This window comes from Agelaius phoeniceus, chromosome 6 (genome assembly GCF_051311805.1).
Source record: "Agelaius phoeniceus isolate bAgePho1 chromosome 6, bAgePho1.hap1, whole genome shotgun sequence".
Classification (NCBI taxonomy): domain Eukaryota; kingdom Metazoa; phylum Chordata; class Aves; order Passeriformes; family Icteridae; genus Agelaius; species Agelaius phoeniceus.
Genome location: NC_135270.1, coordinates 1,132,539 through 1,147,258, shown reverse-complemented (window position 1 = coordinate 1,147,258; position 14,720 = coordinate 1,132,539). Strand labels below are relative to the sequence as shown.

Sequence of the window (14,720 nt, the reverse complement as noted above, 5' to 3'; positions counted from 1 at the left end):
TTCTTACACACATTGCTAGTGACTCTCATAATGCTGCTGCTTAGGCCCCAGACCAGCTATGGAGGATGAGCACTGTCCGCCTCCACTGGGGTTTTTATTGTGTAGAGAAGGCTCCAAAAAAAGAAAAAATGGGCCCCATTATACTTACCAAGGAAGAAAGGAAAATATATCTTTTCCAAAAGATATGGTTCAATAAAAATCAGACAAAGAACTTCTGTGCAAAAAGGAAATAGCAAAGACAACACCACCATGACACGTGGACTGTGTGTCAGAGCACACATTCAAGAATGTGTTCACCTACCTTATGCTGTGTCTCCACTAATAACTACGTGCATGAATAAGACACATACAAAATGTGCCAAAACAGTGGTAAAAGAGGCAGCACCTCAAATTAATCTTCTAAAATTTTACCCTCTGAAATGCAGTCATTTGGTGAAATTCACTTATTAATTCTAATGTTTAAATATGGAGTTAGAGTAAGGATGCTCTTGTGTAATACTGTAAATTAGGAACCTTTATAAATAGCTTCTCTTTCAGTACTCTGTGGCTTCCAGTGAGGTGCCAAGGATCAGCAAATAAGTAAATTAGCTGCAGATCATAAAAAAAGAAATAATTAGCTTTGTAATAGAAAAAAATGTCTGTAGTTAGTGTAGGATGCTAAAGCCAATTTTAGCTTCATTAATCGAAGTAGTTATTCAGCACCCATTAATTCAGTACCCAGAATTTACAAGTGCCAACTAATCAATAAAAACAAATGAATATTGATACGGCAGGACTTGTGCAATGTTGTATTCGTAGTGCCCCTGAGGCAAGCTAGATCCTACATGGACAGATCCATACACTGGTGCAAAGGCTAAGGCCCTGCATGCAGAAAGCCTCGGTGGTGGGGGATCAGGGAAGGAAGGTGAATATTGATCCCCGTGCTCCTGATGGGGTTGCACAGCTCTGCTGGGACTGAGCCCAGACGTGGATTACCTTTCCAGCAGAGCCCGGGGCTGTTCCACAGCGCTCGGCCAACGTCCGTGTGTCAGGGAAGGGCTTCCTCCTGCCAAGGGTTCCAGCACTCCCCTCTCGTGCACTGAAAGAGAAAGAGAAAACCTCCCCTTGTTATCAGCAACAACACAGCTCTGTAAGCTTGGAGTACTGCCCGACTCACTGCTCTGCTCTCAAAATGATAGGAGAATTAGAATAAAAGCAGATTTTTTTTACTAAATTTAAAAAACAAAAGGAACCCCCAAAATCTAATCAAAACTAATCAATGAAAACCCCAGGCCAAATAATGTCATACAGAAATTTTATGACAGCTATCAAATGAAAAAATCACAGTCAGCACCTTGATCAAATGTTAGATTTCCTCTGATACATATAAAACAATGTAAGGACATAATCAGATATTCCAAAAAACCTGTATTACTGCAAAACTGCATGAAACACTCAGGGTCTCAGAATTTAAAGCAGGAGTGTTTGTACTGAGAGACTTGGGCTGGTTTTATTTAAGGATATATGAGAAATAATTAATGGTTTTTGTCCCAAAATACACGACCAGATAATGGAATGTCAAAATAAGCATTATTTGATGAAAACCACATAATTTAAAAAACCTGCTTCACTTTGTTATTACTTTTTTCCCCACATATTTAGTTGGATTAAATTTGGCTTGAAACGGCCAAATCTGATCATTTACATGTAATACATGTATTGTACTGTTGTTCATGAAAAGAGAAGGAAAACAATACAGAAAAAAAAAATCTGTTTTCTATAAGATGGATACCCTTCATGACTTGTTTTTCAAAATGTTTGTTTCAATGAATTTACCCTCAAGAAAACATTCTCTCTAGAGTTTAAATCAGATTATTTAAACAAAATTATTTTCAAGATTGCCTAGTAAAAAACATTTCAGCCCTGCCTACTCTACTGTTTGTCTTCACCTGGGCTTTTATTTTCTGTTCTCCTTGTTTTGGCTCAGAACCTGGATTTCCAGGCTGATTTGTCAGCAGTGAGGGTGACTCAGTGAGGTGACATTGTTCAGGTTCCTGGGCTGCCTTCCAGTCCAGACTATGAAGAGATTTTAAACTGTCTCACTCCCCTTAATTGCTGATTTAAAGGGATACACAAAGTGGAACTTCTGATAAAAAATACATTCCTGCAAAGTCTTTTATTTCTCAGATTTTATAGTACCTAAAACAGAACTACCTAAGCACAGTCATTTGGCCTTGGTCAAAATGATTGAGCTTATACAAAAGCATTGATATCAGTGAAACAAACAGAAATAAGCAAATAAAAGATTTCCTGATGCTTCAAGCTATTTTTCCTTGGGATCCTATACCCTCTCTCTCTTGCTGTTAAAATTGGCCCTTCCCTCAAATCACAATTTTTTTTCATTTTCAAAGCAATTGACCTGCCTGAAGATTTCACTGCACACCCGATGTACACACCCAACAGCTTTGATTTTCTGCACCACTGTGCTGGTTTTTAACTGGGATACAGTTTGCATGACCTCTTGTTCATTCAGGATTTTACAGTCTAAGTTAGTTTTGGCACAAACTATTCTTCAATGGCTATTGTCAGGTCATTAACTGTGATAAGGATAAAGATATTTATGTACATATGAACTTCTCAGGCAGCCTGGTCAGCAAACCTTACTTATTAGTACTAGCTATGTATGGATTTGCCAGCACCACAGAGTTTAATCAGGATTTTTAGGTAGCTGTGATTGGAGACCAGTTCCCATGACTGGGTTCATTGGGGTTTTTTAAACAACATGAATTGACACCTCTGACCTCAACCTCCTTAATTTGATGAGCATTGTAATCTGTCTTTAAAAAGACCACTTTTGTTTAAATAAAGGCTTTCAATTTGTGCCTGGAAATAATGCAACCAAAGGAAAAAGAACACAATCTTGACTTGAAATTCCAATGTTTCGAGATGATATAAGAGCTGATTCTGTTGCTAAACGCTGGTATTGAAATTAAGACTGATGAGTAAGTATTAGAAGAAAATAACTTTGAGTTACATGCAATAGCATTTAATTGCATCATTTAAATTCTTCAGCATTTCAATTTTATATTCATTCAGGGTTTTCCATAATTAATTTGCAGATTTCCAGAATGCATTAGGATGAAACTTTTAAATGGCTGGATGGTTATTAATGGATGACATAAATATATTATTCATTGTTTTTGGTTGTCATGGTAAACAGCACCGAGTACTTCTGACTGAATATTAAATTAAACATCATCCCATGAATTCAAAAGCAAAATGCATCCCAAGTAATAATTGGTTGAAATACAGAATACTCAAGGTGTCATCTTTTATGGAAAGCCCTTTCTTTAGGATTTTTCCTCCTGAGAAGCTGAGAGGCCTCAGGAGCAAAATGTAAACAATGATTCTCTGCTGCTGTGGAATGCAACAGGTAAATCTGTGGGTGGTCTCATGTGGTTGTTTCTAATTAATGGCCAATCACAGTCAGCTGGCTCAGACTCTCTGTCCAAGACAGAAGCCTTTGTTATCATTCCTTTCTATTCTTAGCCAGCCTTCTGATGAAACCTTGTCTTCTATTCTTTAAGTACAGTTTTAATGTAATATATATCATAAAACAATAAATCAAGCCTTCTGAAACATGGAGTCAGATCCTCGTCTTTTCCCTCATCCAAGAACCCCTGTGAACACGGTCACAATTTCATAATAAATACTCTGTAACAAAATGTTAAAAATGGCTAATATCACACTTTCCTTTTCCCTAGAAAATGGCAGGATCACCCAGGCAAAACTGAATTTCAAGCAGCCAACCTTTTCAAAGATGTCAACACCAGCAGATCTACTCCAGTCCAGAAATACATTCTCAAAGCTCTGATTACCTAAGCAATACTAAAACCTGCAGCCCAACTGAATGCTGCATTGGAGAATAATGGCATTTATACCAAAAAGCACCAGAGAACATGTGTGAGAAGATTGCCTCAGAGAAGCTCCACTGACTCAGGAACAAGCCATTTTTAAACCTCTTACATCACACAGTCTCTAATGAACAGACAATCACCCTCTCACCGCCAGTTTTATGCCCTCACTTTTCTCCTTTAGAGGATGGCCAAATATTTCCCCAAGCTGCCACTTCTGGCCCATCAATCGATCCAGCAGTTTGGCATTGACACAACCAAGTTCAGCAGTGCTTGGAAGTTTCCTGTGTGATGATGGCCTGGGTGCTGTGGCTGCAGGGAAAGCCTTTCCCTCACGTGTGGCTGCACTGCTCGAGCAGCCTTCAGGGACACCCACAGCTAAAGCCAGAGAGCTGTTCCTTACATTCCTCATTTCTCTTCTTCTCCTCCTTTTGGCACCACCCCCTGCACTTCCCATGTCCACACTCCTGACCTACTCCACCTACAAGTGACTGTTGTGGTTTCTGTGCACAGGAAATGGATTCAGCAGACCTAGAGTGCAATGCCACTGCCAATCTGCACAGGTAACACTGGAGGGATGAAATGGTTACACGTTAAGCTTTCACACAAAATTGTCTCACCAAGACTCTCCAAAAAGGCTTTCCTGAACTAGGGGATTCCAACATGGAATTCATGGACAGGGTTTCAAAAGGACATTACATATCTGTTAGTACATAATAAGGTTTTTGACAGAACCAATAAACCGAGGTAGACCTACTTTGCAACACATGAATTTTAACCCAAGTTTTTGTTTTTTGTGAATGAAAAGCAGAGTATTAAACCCAGTTATCAGTATAAAATTGATCTAAAGGTTTTTCAGAACCTGAGAGAGTATTACAAATCTCATAAGATCTTTCCTCTACAGTTAGATGAAACTCATACTCGAGACCAGACAATTTCTTCTCTGGAAACTTTTCAAATCTAGCAAGAACTTTTGAAAACACACTGGAATTATGTAGAATGTTAGGTCAGCAACATGCAAGCAAAGAAAAACAAACAAACAAACAACCCAAACAACCCAAACCTTTTTTCCACACACACTCATAGACCACAGTAAACTTCTTTAAGAGTGAGGAATTACCACAGACTTTTAAAAATAAGCTTTTTGCTTTAAACTAGCAGCCTTCCCCTCTGTTCTGTGCTCATTAGGAATGCAAAGAAAACACATCTCACAGTTCCATCAGCACAGAGCTAAACTGAACTGGTTAAACGGCTGGGCAGAAGCTTCCCATGTTCCTACACTGGTATTTCCAGCTGTGTTTCCCATGTTTGGGACACATACAAGGAAAACGATGCCTTGAACGACAGGGAAGCTTTAGAGTTACTAAAAGCTTCCTTGTATCTGCTGTTAGACACAACGATCTATCAGTGTAGCACTGCAGCTCATTCTCCTGAACCTGGACCAGGAGCTCAGGGCAAAAGTGAAGAGACAGCACAAAAAAGAAAAGCACACATTTATTTGGAATTAGAGCAACGCCTTGGGGTAAAACAACCTACTCCATCTATCATTAATACCTCAGCTGCTAGAAACAAGTGCCAGTTTTATATACCAAGATAGTACTTTCATTAATATCTGGGAAATCTAAGAGGTGCTGGGGAATGCTTAGGTCAGGAAATGACATCTGGCTGGGAATCATCATGAATAAAACTACCCCTTTAAAAAGTAAAGTTAGCTGGGTCTGAATGGAGAAAAATCACAAATGCAGAATATAATGGGTAAAACACTAACAGAGATGTTTGAGAAGCAATCAAAAGCAAGAGCACATTTTTAAATATGTGAAAAGCAGCCAGACTGAAGTAAAAAGGATTTGCTTGCAACACCATCAGAGAAAAATGGGACATGCAAACCAATTCCTTGTCTTTTACTAAAGATGAGAGCCTGTGAGACTGCAACAAAGCAACTCTGCCATGAAACTGCCACAGACTGCTGCAGGTTCAGACTGAAAATGGGGACAATTGGGGTTTAAGTAAGATGATTCGTAAACCATGTAGAAGAAATTTCCTAGAATCCTCCAGACTTCTAACTATAGAGCAGTCATTAAACGTGCAGGAGATGGATAATAGACAGCACGTGTCAAAATGTATTGGTTAAATTACTTAGGAAAGCAAACATTGCATAAGATAGCATTTGGTGTTGGAGATGCTACGTTAGATTTAAAGCGGATTGTCAGTTTCTGCTTTTCCCCATTTCTTCAAGTTTTTAAAATAAAATTCATGCTTTATAAATATAACTTGCTTTACGAAAAACCCCACAGAATGAACACCTGCACACATTCTATAAGTCAACCCATTTCTTTCCTAAGTTCCACACCAATGCTGCCATGGTATTTCTCTGTTCCATTTCAACAGTTTTCTACAACAAAGAAACCCATTCACACTTGTTCTAGCAGACTTTGCACAAGCAATGCAAATCATTGTTATCACTCTCTTTATATTTTCTCAGAGCTTACTTAGACTGAGAATCTAGTGATGCCAACTTGGTTTTAAACCACTTTTTTGTGCTGATTGGCCTTCTACCATTTGAGGAACAGTTCTTATACTCGAGAAATATTGGAAAAGATTCTCCTGAAATATTCTAAGAACACCTGAAAGGCCGTTCTGTTCGTTGTGTTTAACAAGGCTTTCTGAGGGTGTTTTATTTTGGTTTGGGGTCTGAGGGAGGCACCCCACGGAAGGGTTGGTTCACCCTCACCTCCGTCAGGACGGACCCGGCTCCCCCCGCAGGGCTCTGAGGAGGCTTTGGGGGCCAAACTCAAAAACAAACCAAAACAAAAATCCAAACACACAGAAAAAAAACGCACAAAAAGATAGCAAAAAAAATTAACTTGCCATGCGCAGACACCCGGAAGTCTCCGCCGGTCCGTGTCCATCTGTTCGCCGACCCGGAGGCGAGGCTGAGGGCGGAAACGCTGCCCCCTCACGGCTTCCCGCCCGTTTTCAGGCCTCTGAGGGCGGGAAGAGCCCTCCCCTCACGGGTGCCCGCCCTCAGAAATCCTCAGCAGGCTGGGGAGCTGTGCGGCGCAGCTGTTCCTCGTTCTTTTGAGGACTTCTGCGGGGGTGGGCGGCAGCTGTGAGCGGGCGGCGTTCCGTCCCTTTTAGAGGCTTTTTAGCTCCTTTGCTCAGTGCTGCTCGACTGTGAGGGTGTGGCTGGGGCCCCGTTCCTCACGCCTGCCGGAAGGTGCTGGCGGGCTCCGGCAGCTTGGTGGGTCTTTGTTGTCTGGGAACGCGTGTGGCTGGCAGGTGCTTCTTCCGTCCTGTTTCTCAGGAAAGTTATGTTTCGTGTTTTAAGAGGAGAACGTCTCTGAGGGGGTGTTTACGGCCCGCCCGTGCTGCTTCCCCTTGCGGCTCCTTTGCTTTTGGCTGTGGCGCGGGGTGAGGTGTGAGGTAATACTTTCCTTTCTGCTTGTGGTTTTATATATATGCCTATTATTTTTCAAGTACTTGTATATATATCTGTATATGCTGTACATGTGTACATACATTTATGCTTGTCAGTCTCCGAGGCTGGCAAAAATACTCTGCTGAGCACTTTCAGGGAGGTGAGGGTTAACCCTGCTTGTGAACCTGATGTGTGAGGGATAATTGTTTCACTTATCTCATATACTTAATAACAAGCAGGAAAAATGTGTTTGTGCTGTGTAAGATGATCTAGATACATTTTTATGGTTTGAGTAATCTGCTGATCTAATTACAAGGTAGTTAAATCATATTAGAGAACTGCACATTAAAAATCTCCTCCAGTAATGTAGCCCTTTGCCCATGAGGGTGAATGTATCTTCATTAAAAAATATTATGTTTCTTTTACATTCTACAGTGTAAACCAAGAAGCGTTATTTTGGTTATTTTGGCCACTCTGCAAAAGTAAACATAACGAAAATAATGTGTTTTACCGTGTTCAGTCTGGATTTAATATCTCCCTTGCTCCTTAAGTAAAAGTGAGGTAAAATGGCAAGAGCTTCTGTCTCTAGGATAGATCTATTATTAACTCTGCTCCTGATGTCCTTGATAGTGTTGCGAGCCTGAAGTTGTCATTACTGGGTAGCAAGGGTATAAATGCTCTATGATATGCAGATACTCATTTCTTCCATCCACCAGCTCAAATCAAGGTTAACAACAGAGCCTCTTAGAGAATATGTTGCAGTGTATTATTTTGGGGCAGAAAGGGCTCTGAATGGGTAACAGCTTTAGACTTTGCTCCTTCTGAAAAATACAGCATTAGCTGCTGTATTGTTTATTTGGTGGTGGACTAAATACTCTTTAAGGGCTCCTTCCAAACCAAACTACTCCATGATTTCCATCAGTGCTATGCTTGCATTGGTGTAATCTTAACAGTGTATTTCTTTTTTTTTAGGGCTGAACCAGTGCTCACCAGGATAAAAGAAAACAGGAAAAGAGTAATTTCTCCATCATTCGATAACATTAAGTATGATAATTTTGAAATAGAGGAGTATCCCCTCTCAGCACAAGGCTTTGACTGGGAGCTGTGGTGCAGGTATCTGAACCCTCCTAAGTCCTGGTGGAAACTGGAGAACACAACTGCTCCAATAAGGTAATAAATAACTAAATTACAGTGTCTAAAAGCTCTCCTGGGTGTGACAGGGGGCAAGTGGGCTCAGCTGTGTGATAGGTTTTACTGACTGTAAACTTCAAATACTTAAATGTCCTTGATGCCTACACAGTCATCAAGAAAACTCCTGTTTTCAGTAGATGTTTTTAAAGGAAACTTTTGTTTTCAGTAGATCTTTTTAAACAGGTTTCCTGCCCAAGTGGAATGGTAGGCAGGGCTGCTCTGCAGCACTCTGTTCTCCAAATGTCTTGCCTGCTAATTTAGTGCTTACGGGCCAGAAATGGAATTTTCTTTGCAGTTACATTGCATAAGCAGAGCTGACCTGACAGCTGTGTTCTTTATAGTGTTGTCACATAGGTGCACAGCTGTGCTGTGTCCCAGGAGTTAATGTCTGGTCAGTGACACTGTGAGCAAAGGCTGCATTGGGTCCTTGCTTTGGGACAGTCTGGGTCTGCACTTTGTTCCTATGTCCAGAGTGTTGTCAGACTGGTACAGAACAATCCCTTTGTCTCAGGGAGGGGAGTAGTACCCTCTGAACCCACTGAGCAGCTCTGCTGAGAGTACAGGCCTTGCTTGTAGACACACATTCATTCCAAGGAGGGCACTGGTACCTGTGCTCCAGCTCCCTGCAGAAAGGAAGTGTGAATGCTGTTCTTACCTCCTGAAAGCAGAACCTCAAACAGCACTGGCAGCTGTTTTTCATCCAGCAGCTATCTTGGCAGGCAGGCACTTCTCTCAGGTTCTGTCAGTTTAACACCCTCTGAACTGCACTGACCTATGAACAGAACCTAGAATTGGAAAGCAGGAGATAAAAATTAACAGGTTTGCCAAAGACAAACGTGAAAAGGGGTTAATTTCCACAGCATTAGAAATAGTTATTGCTGTTAATGAACTCTGTTGACACTATAAAAATGTTCCTGTGAAGACAGGTTGAGAGAGTTTGGGTTGTCCAGCCTGGAGAAGAAAAGGCTCCAGGGAGGTTTACAGCACCTTCCAGTACCTAAATGGTGATTCCAAGAAAACTGGTAAGGGACAGAAGTAGGTAGTGATAGGGCAAGAGGGAACAGCTCTAAACTGACAGAAGGCAGGGTTATGTTAGATATTGAGATGAAATTCTCTCTGTGAGTGTGGTGAGGCACTGGAACAGGTTGCCAGGGAGGTTATGGATGTCCATTCATGGAGGCGTTCAAAGCCAGGCTGAATGGGGCTCTGAGCAACCTCATCTGTTTGAAGATGTACCTGCTCATGGCTGGGGTTTGGAATGAGATGATCTTTCAAGTCCTTTCCAGCCCAAGCCATTCTATGATCCTGTGATTAATTATACAGAGTAACCATTATGATTTTTAAAATTAAAAGTAGTGAAACACAAAGTAATGACTTTTCCATTTTACCCCCAAACTCTGTTCCACATGAGGACTGGGCAGTGCATGTACTTTATGAATTTCAGGTTTGTTCCCTAGCTCTTTCCCTGGCACATTTTTTAATTCAGTGCAATATGCTGCATGTGTGTGTTGGATAATTAAAACAAGCACACCAACAAACAAAGCCATGTGTCTTGATGGATGGTTTCTATCTGCCTCCATTATTCTTTTAGAATTATAGCAAAGGGAAGCAGGTGCACTGAGAAACACTTAAAAACAACAACAAAGGCAAAAGTACCTATCATAAATGAAGCATAAGTTTTGTATTGATGTTAACTGCTATTTTCTTCATTAATAAATACATCAAAGATGGTCTTTCATTGTTATAAAACGGGTACTATAGCACTTGGAGGCATATATAGATTTCTGTAGAACTGTACAATTTGTGATTAAGACAGCCTATGATCTGTTTGAAAGCAGATGTGTCCACTAGCTGTAGCTTGAGTGTTCTCCATAAAAGCAGGGTGATTTCTTCTGTACTGCTAATTAATATCTTGTCATTACCAGAGTGCCAGCATAATAATCTGAAAACACATATTTATTTCTTGCAATTGTGGATTATAAGGTAGGAGAAAAATGAAAAGGCTAAATGACTCTGTATCCTTCTCTACTCATAAGGTGAAATTGTACCCTCTGTGGCTGAACTCTTACCTGACTAAAATTTGCTCTGTGTAGCAAAAATTGGTTGGTTCCCACCATGACATAAGTAGAGTTTACTGATCCAGTAAAGCTATGTGATTTGTTTAGGTTTGGCTCAGGGTAATGGACTAATGTTATGCTGGTAAAGGCAGGCTTTGCTTGATTCTGTATTAAAAAAATGTATCTGGATGGTCCTATTCAAGAAATAATCTCTTTCTTTAGGTAAGCTTACAGACACAAGTTTTTAGCTCTAGCTGAACCTGGCTTCTGGCTAAACACACAGAACTGCACATCATTTGCAATTGTCACAGGCAAGAGCCTTGAGGACTTAGCAAGGACAGAGGCTACACTGGCTGGTGCCCCAGAAACAAAACTGGGGCACCTGGATCTCACACTACTAGCACTGAAATCCTTACTGCTCTGGTGAATATTTATGTCCAATAATTTGACTCTAATTTCCTTCAATGGTGCTCATTTCACTTTAGAATTAGGAATGTCAGAAGGCAAGGCTCAATAAAGCTCTTTGAGAAATACTTTCTTAAGAATCTGTTTTGCTGCATCATTTTACCTAGCAATGATAAATACAGTCTGTGCCTGAAAAATAAAATTCTTCATAATTTATCTGCTAATTTTGGTTGCTGATGATTTATTCTTCCAGAAGTCCTGCACTGCTTGGATGCTTCATAGTGGACAGAGAATACTTCCAAGAGATTGGATTGCTGGATGAAGGCATGGAAGTATATGGAGGAGAGAATGTGGAGCTTGGAATCAGGGTAAGGAAGGAAAACAATTAGCCCATACTGGTGGCTTACATTCAAAATATAGCTTACTTCTTATTGCAGAGGGGGAAAGCAGTCCAAACCATGGATGATGGCATGGAAAGGAGATCCACAGCTCTGCAGACATGTACATTTATTTGAGGAGAGAGGAGGGAAAAAAGAGCAATAGCTCTCTTTACAGAACTTAATCTGGGACAAGGGTAGATGTGTAGAATTTGGGATTGTTCTTTCAACAGAGTTTTGCAGAGTTGATACCTAAATTTCCCTGCTTACCTGTGGTCCCAGACTCAGTAAGAACAGTTTCTCACAGGTGTGATGAGAAAAACCTTTCTAGATTACTTGGTTTATTTAAATTAGCAAAATCACTGTGGAGCAAAGTAGAATATAGGGGCATTTATGCTGCCTTCCAGACAGAAGGGAATTAAGGTATTCATAATGTGAATATATTGTGAGTGCATATATTTTCTTTTTCCATTGTACACTCTTCACCTGTTTACTATAATGCAGTATTGTGTGTGATTTGTGTACTTCTTTCTGTATCTCTTCACAGTTTAACACCTTTCTGTTCTCTTTGAGAATCTCTCAGGTTTTTGATAAGAGTGGAATTCCTAGGTAGATAATGGTAGTGAAAAATGGGGTGGTGTGTTATAAAAATCAATTCTGAGCCCTGCTAGGAAAGGTAAGGGAGAGGTAACATTGTGTTTTGAGCCTTTTAGCTGCCAGAATATCAGCATACCGTTGTACAATAGCAAAAAAAGGGGAACTTACTGTAAGAATAGATAATTATCTCCTGAGACAGCAAGATAGAACACAAAATACTCATTTTTATTTCTGGCTTCTTGAAATTCTTTTTCTTCCGCCTGTTAGAGATAAAGAGGTTTTTCAGCCAGAGTGAAGCACAGACCCTCTTTCAGCTTTCTCTCTCCCTCTTTCACTTTTTCAAGGAAAGGGAGAGAGAAATGCAAGACTGCTTCTTTTAATAACATTGTTCTTCTCACTGTAAGGGCCAGAGAGCTGCCTTCTGCTCCCAAAAACTTATTTTGCAGCTCAGTGTTGCAATGAGTTGAAAATTACCATCACTTTGGTTTTTCTGTTCTTTTTCCAACTGACAAAACATTATTGTTTCCTCATGAGTGCAAGGAGTTGTCTCTGGGTTTGCATCATGAGATGTCTCCTGTCTGGGCTGCAGCACTTAGCCTTGGAGGAGTTGATGTTGGTATGTTGGTAGACAAGGCCAGAGAGACACAATCTCTGCATAATTGAAATTTTGGAGTATGCTGGATCACTGAAATAAGGCCTGACACTGCTCTGATTTCCTTATGGCTTTTTCTCTGTCTCCAGGGAAGCAGTGCCTGACCTACATAAAATACTCTCATCTGTAACAGATTGTAGTGTGCAAGGTAACATAATACGTGCTTCCTTATCTGAATTTATGCTGGCTTGGATCTGCCTGTATGAAAACAAATTCCAGAGCTGTAATAAATTACAGATTGTTTAACAGTTTATTAATGCTCTTCTGACAATCCTCAGTGTGTCTGAGATCATACAAGGGTGAGACTCAGTGAGGGGAGACCTCAGTGTGGTCTTCAATATCCTCACCAGGGGAGGTGGAGGTGCAGGCACTGATCTCTTCACTCGCGTGGCCAGGGGCAGGACCCAAGGGAATGGCCTCCAGCTGTGTCACAGAAGGTTTAGGTTGGATATCAGGAAAAGGTTTTTCACTCACAGGGGTGGTTGGGCACTGGAACATCTCTACATTACTTGTGGTGCTTTCAGCTGTGGGGCTGCTGATGAATGCCTTAATCAAAATAGTCATTGTTCTACAAAAACGACATTGTAATTACAGTATTAGTGCAATAAATAATGTTTCCCTTTTAAAATGCTGCTCTCCAATCTGTGACTATGTAGGCTCACTGCACCTCCTCTTTCATTGTCGTTTTCCTTTTTTTAAAGAAGTGTCTAGATTTTTTTAGTATTCTGCTGTGTGAAAAGCATTCTCATTCAGGATAATGGACAAGCAGACACTGTCTGTCCAAAATGGCCTGCTAGGGAAATTTTATGCAAATGCTTGTAAGAGCAAACATCTAGAGGAAGAACTGGAGAGTTTATTTTTGACTGCAGAAATAGCACATGTTAGAATCATTTGAGCTACCTGTTTATCTGAAACACAGTGGGTAGAACATGGTCCCATGTCCATCTATCACTGATTTTGTTCCAGAGGATGTAAAACTTCTGTGAGGAATTAGACCCTGACAAATGGAGACTTTTCCCACTATCCTCACCCAGGAGTTATGTTTGTCACCTCATCATCTGCACAAATATCTAGTTATTTATGTTATAGGAGTGCAAGAAAATCACCAACTATTGGAAACTGTATTTGAAGGATCCATTGCTGGCAAACCATTACAAGCCACAGAGAGCAGGACTTTGGAGGATTGTTCTCTTGATTCTGAATTTGCTTCAGAGCTGCTACTCAGCTCTGTTGGTCTCTGATTTGGAATACTGTTTTAACTTCTAAGATTTTTACCCTTGTCTATGGATTTGCAACAGCATTTGTAAAATACTAAACATGTATTATTAAATAAATATTAATAGAAATCTTTTGCCTTGAGCTAGAAGCTGGCAGATGAGTTCAAAACATGAATGGATTTGATTCTTAGAAGAAACTCTTTACTTTTCAACCAAATGTTTTCTTGTAAATCTGTTTATTTGCCTCATAAGACAAAAAAGGCAGGCTGGTTGATGCAGGACTTAATAGAATCGTCTTTGAGCAGTTCAATCATTTTAACTGGGGTTTAGAAAGATTCATTTACTGTCAAGAAGCATCATATTTATAAAATCAAGTTAGAATGAGTGGTGCTTCTTTTTTGTTCAATCATTCCCAATTGAATGGACTTAAGTGTGCTTTTAAATTACCAGGTTGCATTTGGAGGGCAGATTGGAATCACATTTTCATCCATGTGCCCAAGCAGGAACTGTGTTGGTAACTGCCTTAAAAGAATGTGAGTGTAAGGCTGGTGTTTCTCAGTGTCATTTGGGCTCAGCTTCTGGCTTGGGCCTGCACAAGCAGTTCTTGTGGCCGTGGAAGACCCTACAAATCCTCTGCCATCAGTTGCATTCATTCAGCCAGGTTCTGCTTTGCATGGTTCATGTCTGGTTTGCAGTAGGCTTCTTAAAGGCCTCTTCCAATTCCTACTGAAGTCAGAAGAAGATTTTCTATCAAAAGCAACCCTGTAGCAATTCTTTTGTCTTTTAAAGCAGCCTACATACTTGATAAAGCTCTGGAATATCTGTTACAAGAAGTTATTTGTGCCACTTTTAGGGATGCCCTAACAAATACTCAGTGATCTACCTCAGGTCCCAGACTAAGTCATCATCAGAG

At 40.4% G+C, this 14,720-nt stretch overlaps 1 long non-coding RNA gene across 1 annotated transcript; it reads left to right on the top strand.

The window, feature by feature from the left end:
• The first annotated feature begins 7,198 nt into the window (after nucleotides 1–7,198).
• On the top strand, nucleotides 7,199–11,335 carry LOC129121946 (uncharacterized). Its single transcript, XR_013182556.1, has 3 exons — nucleotides 7,199–7,316; nucleotides 8,284–8,481; nucleotides 11,218–11,335. It is a non-coding gene; the product is annotated as an uncharacterized LOC129121946 (long non-coding RNA).
• The last annotated feature ends 3,385 nt before the right edge of the window (nucleotides 11,336–14,720 follow it).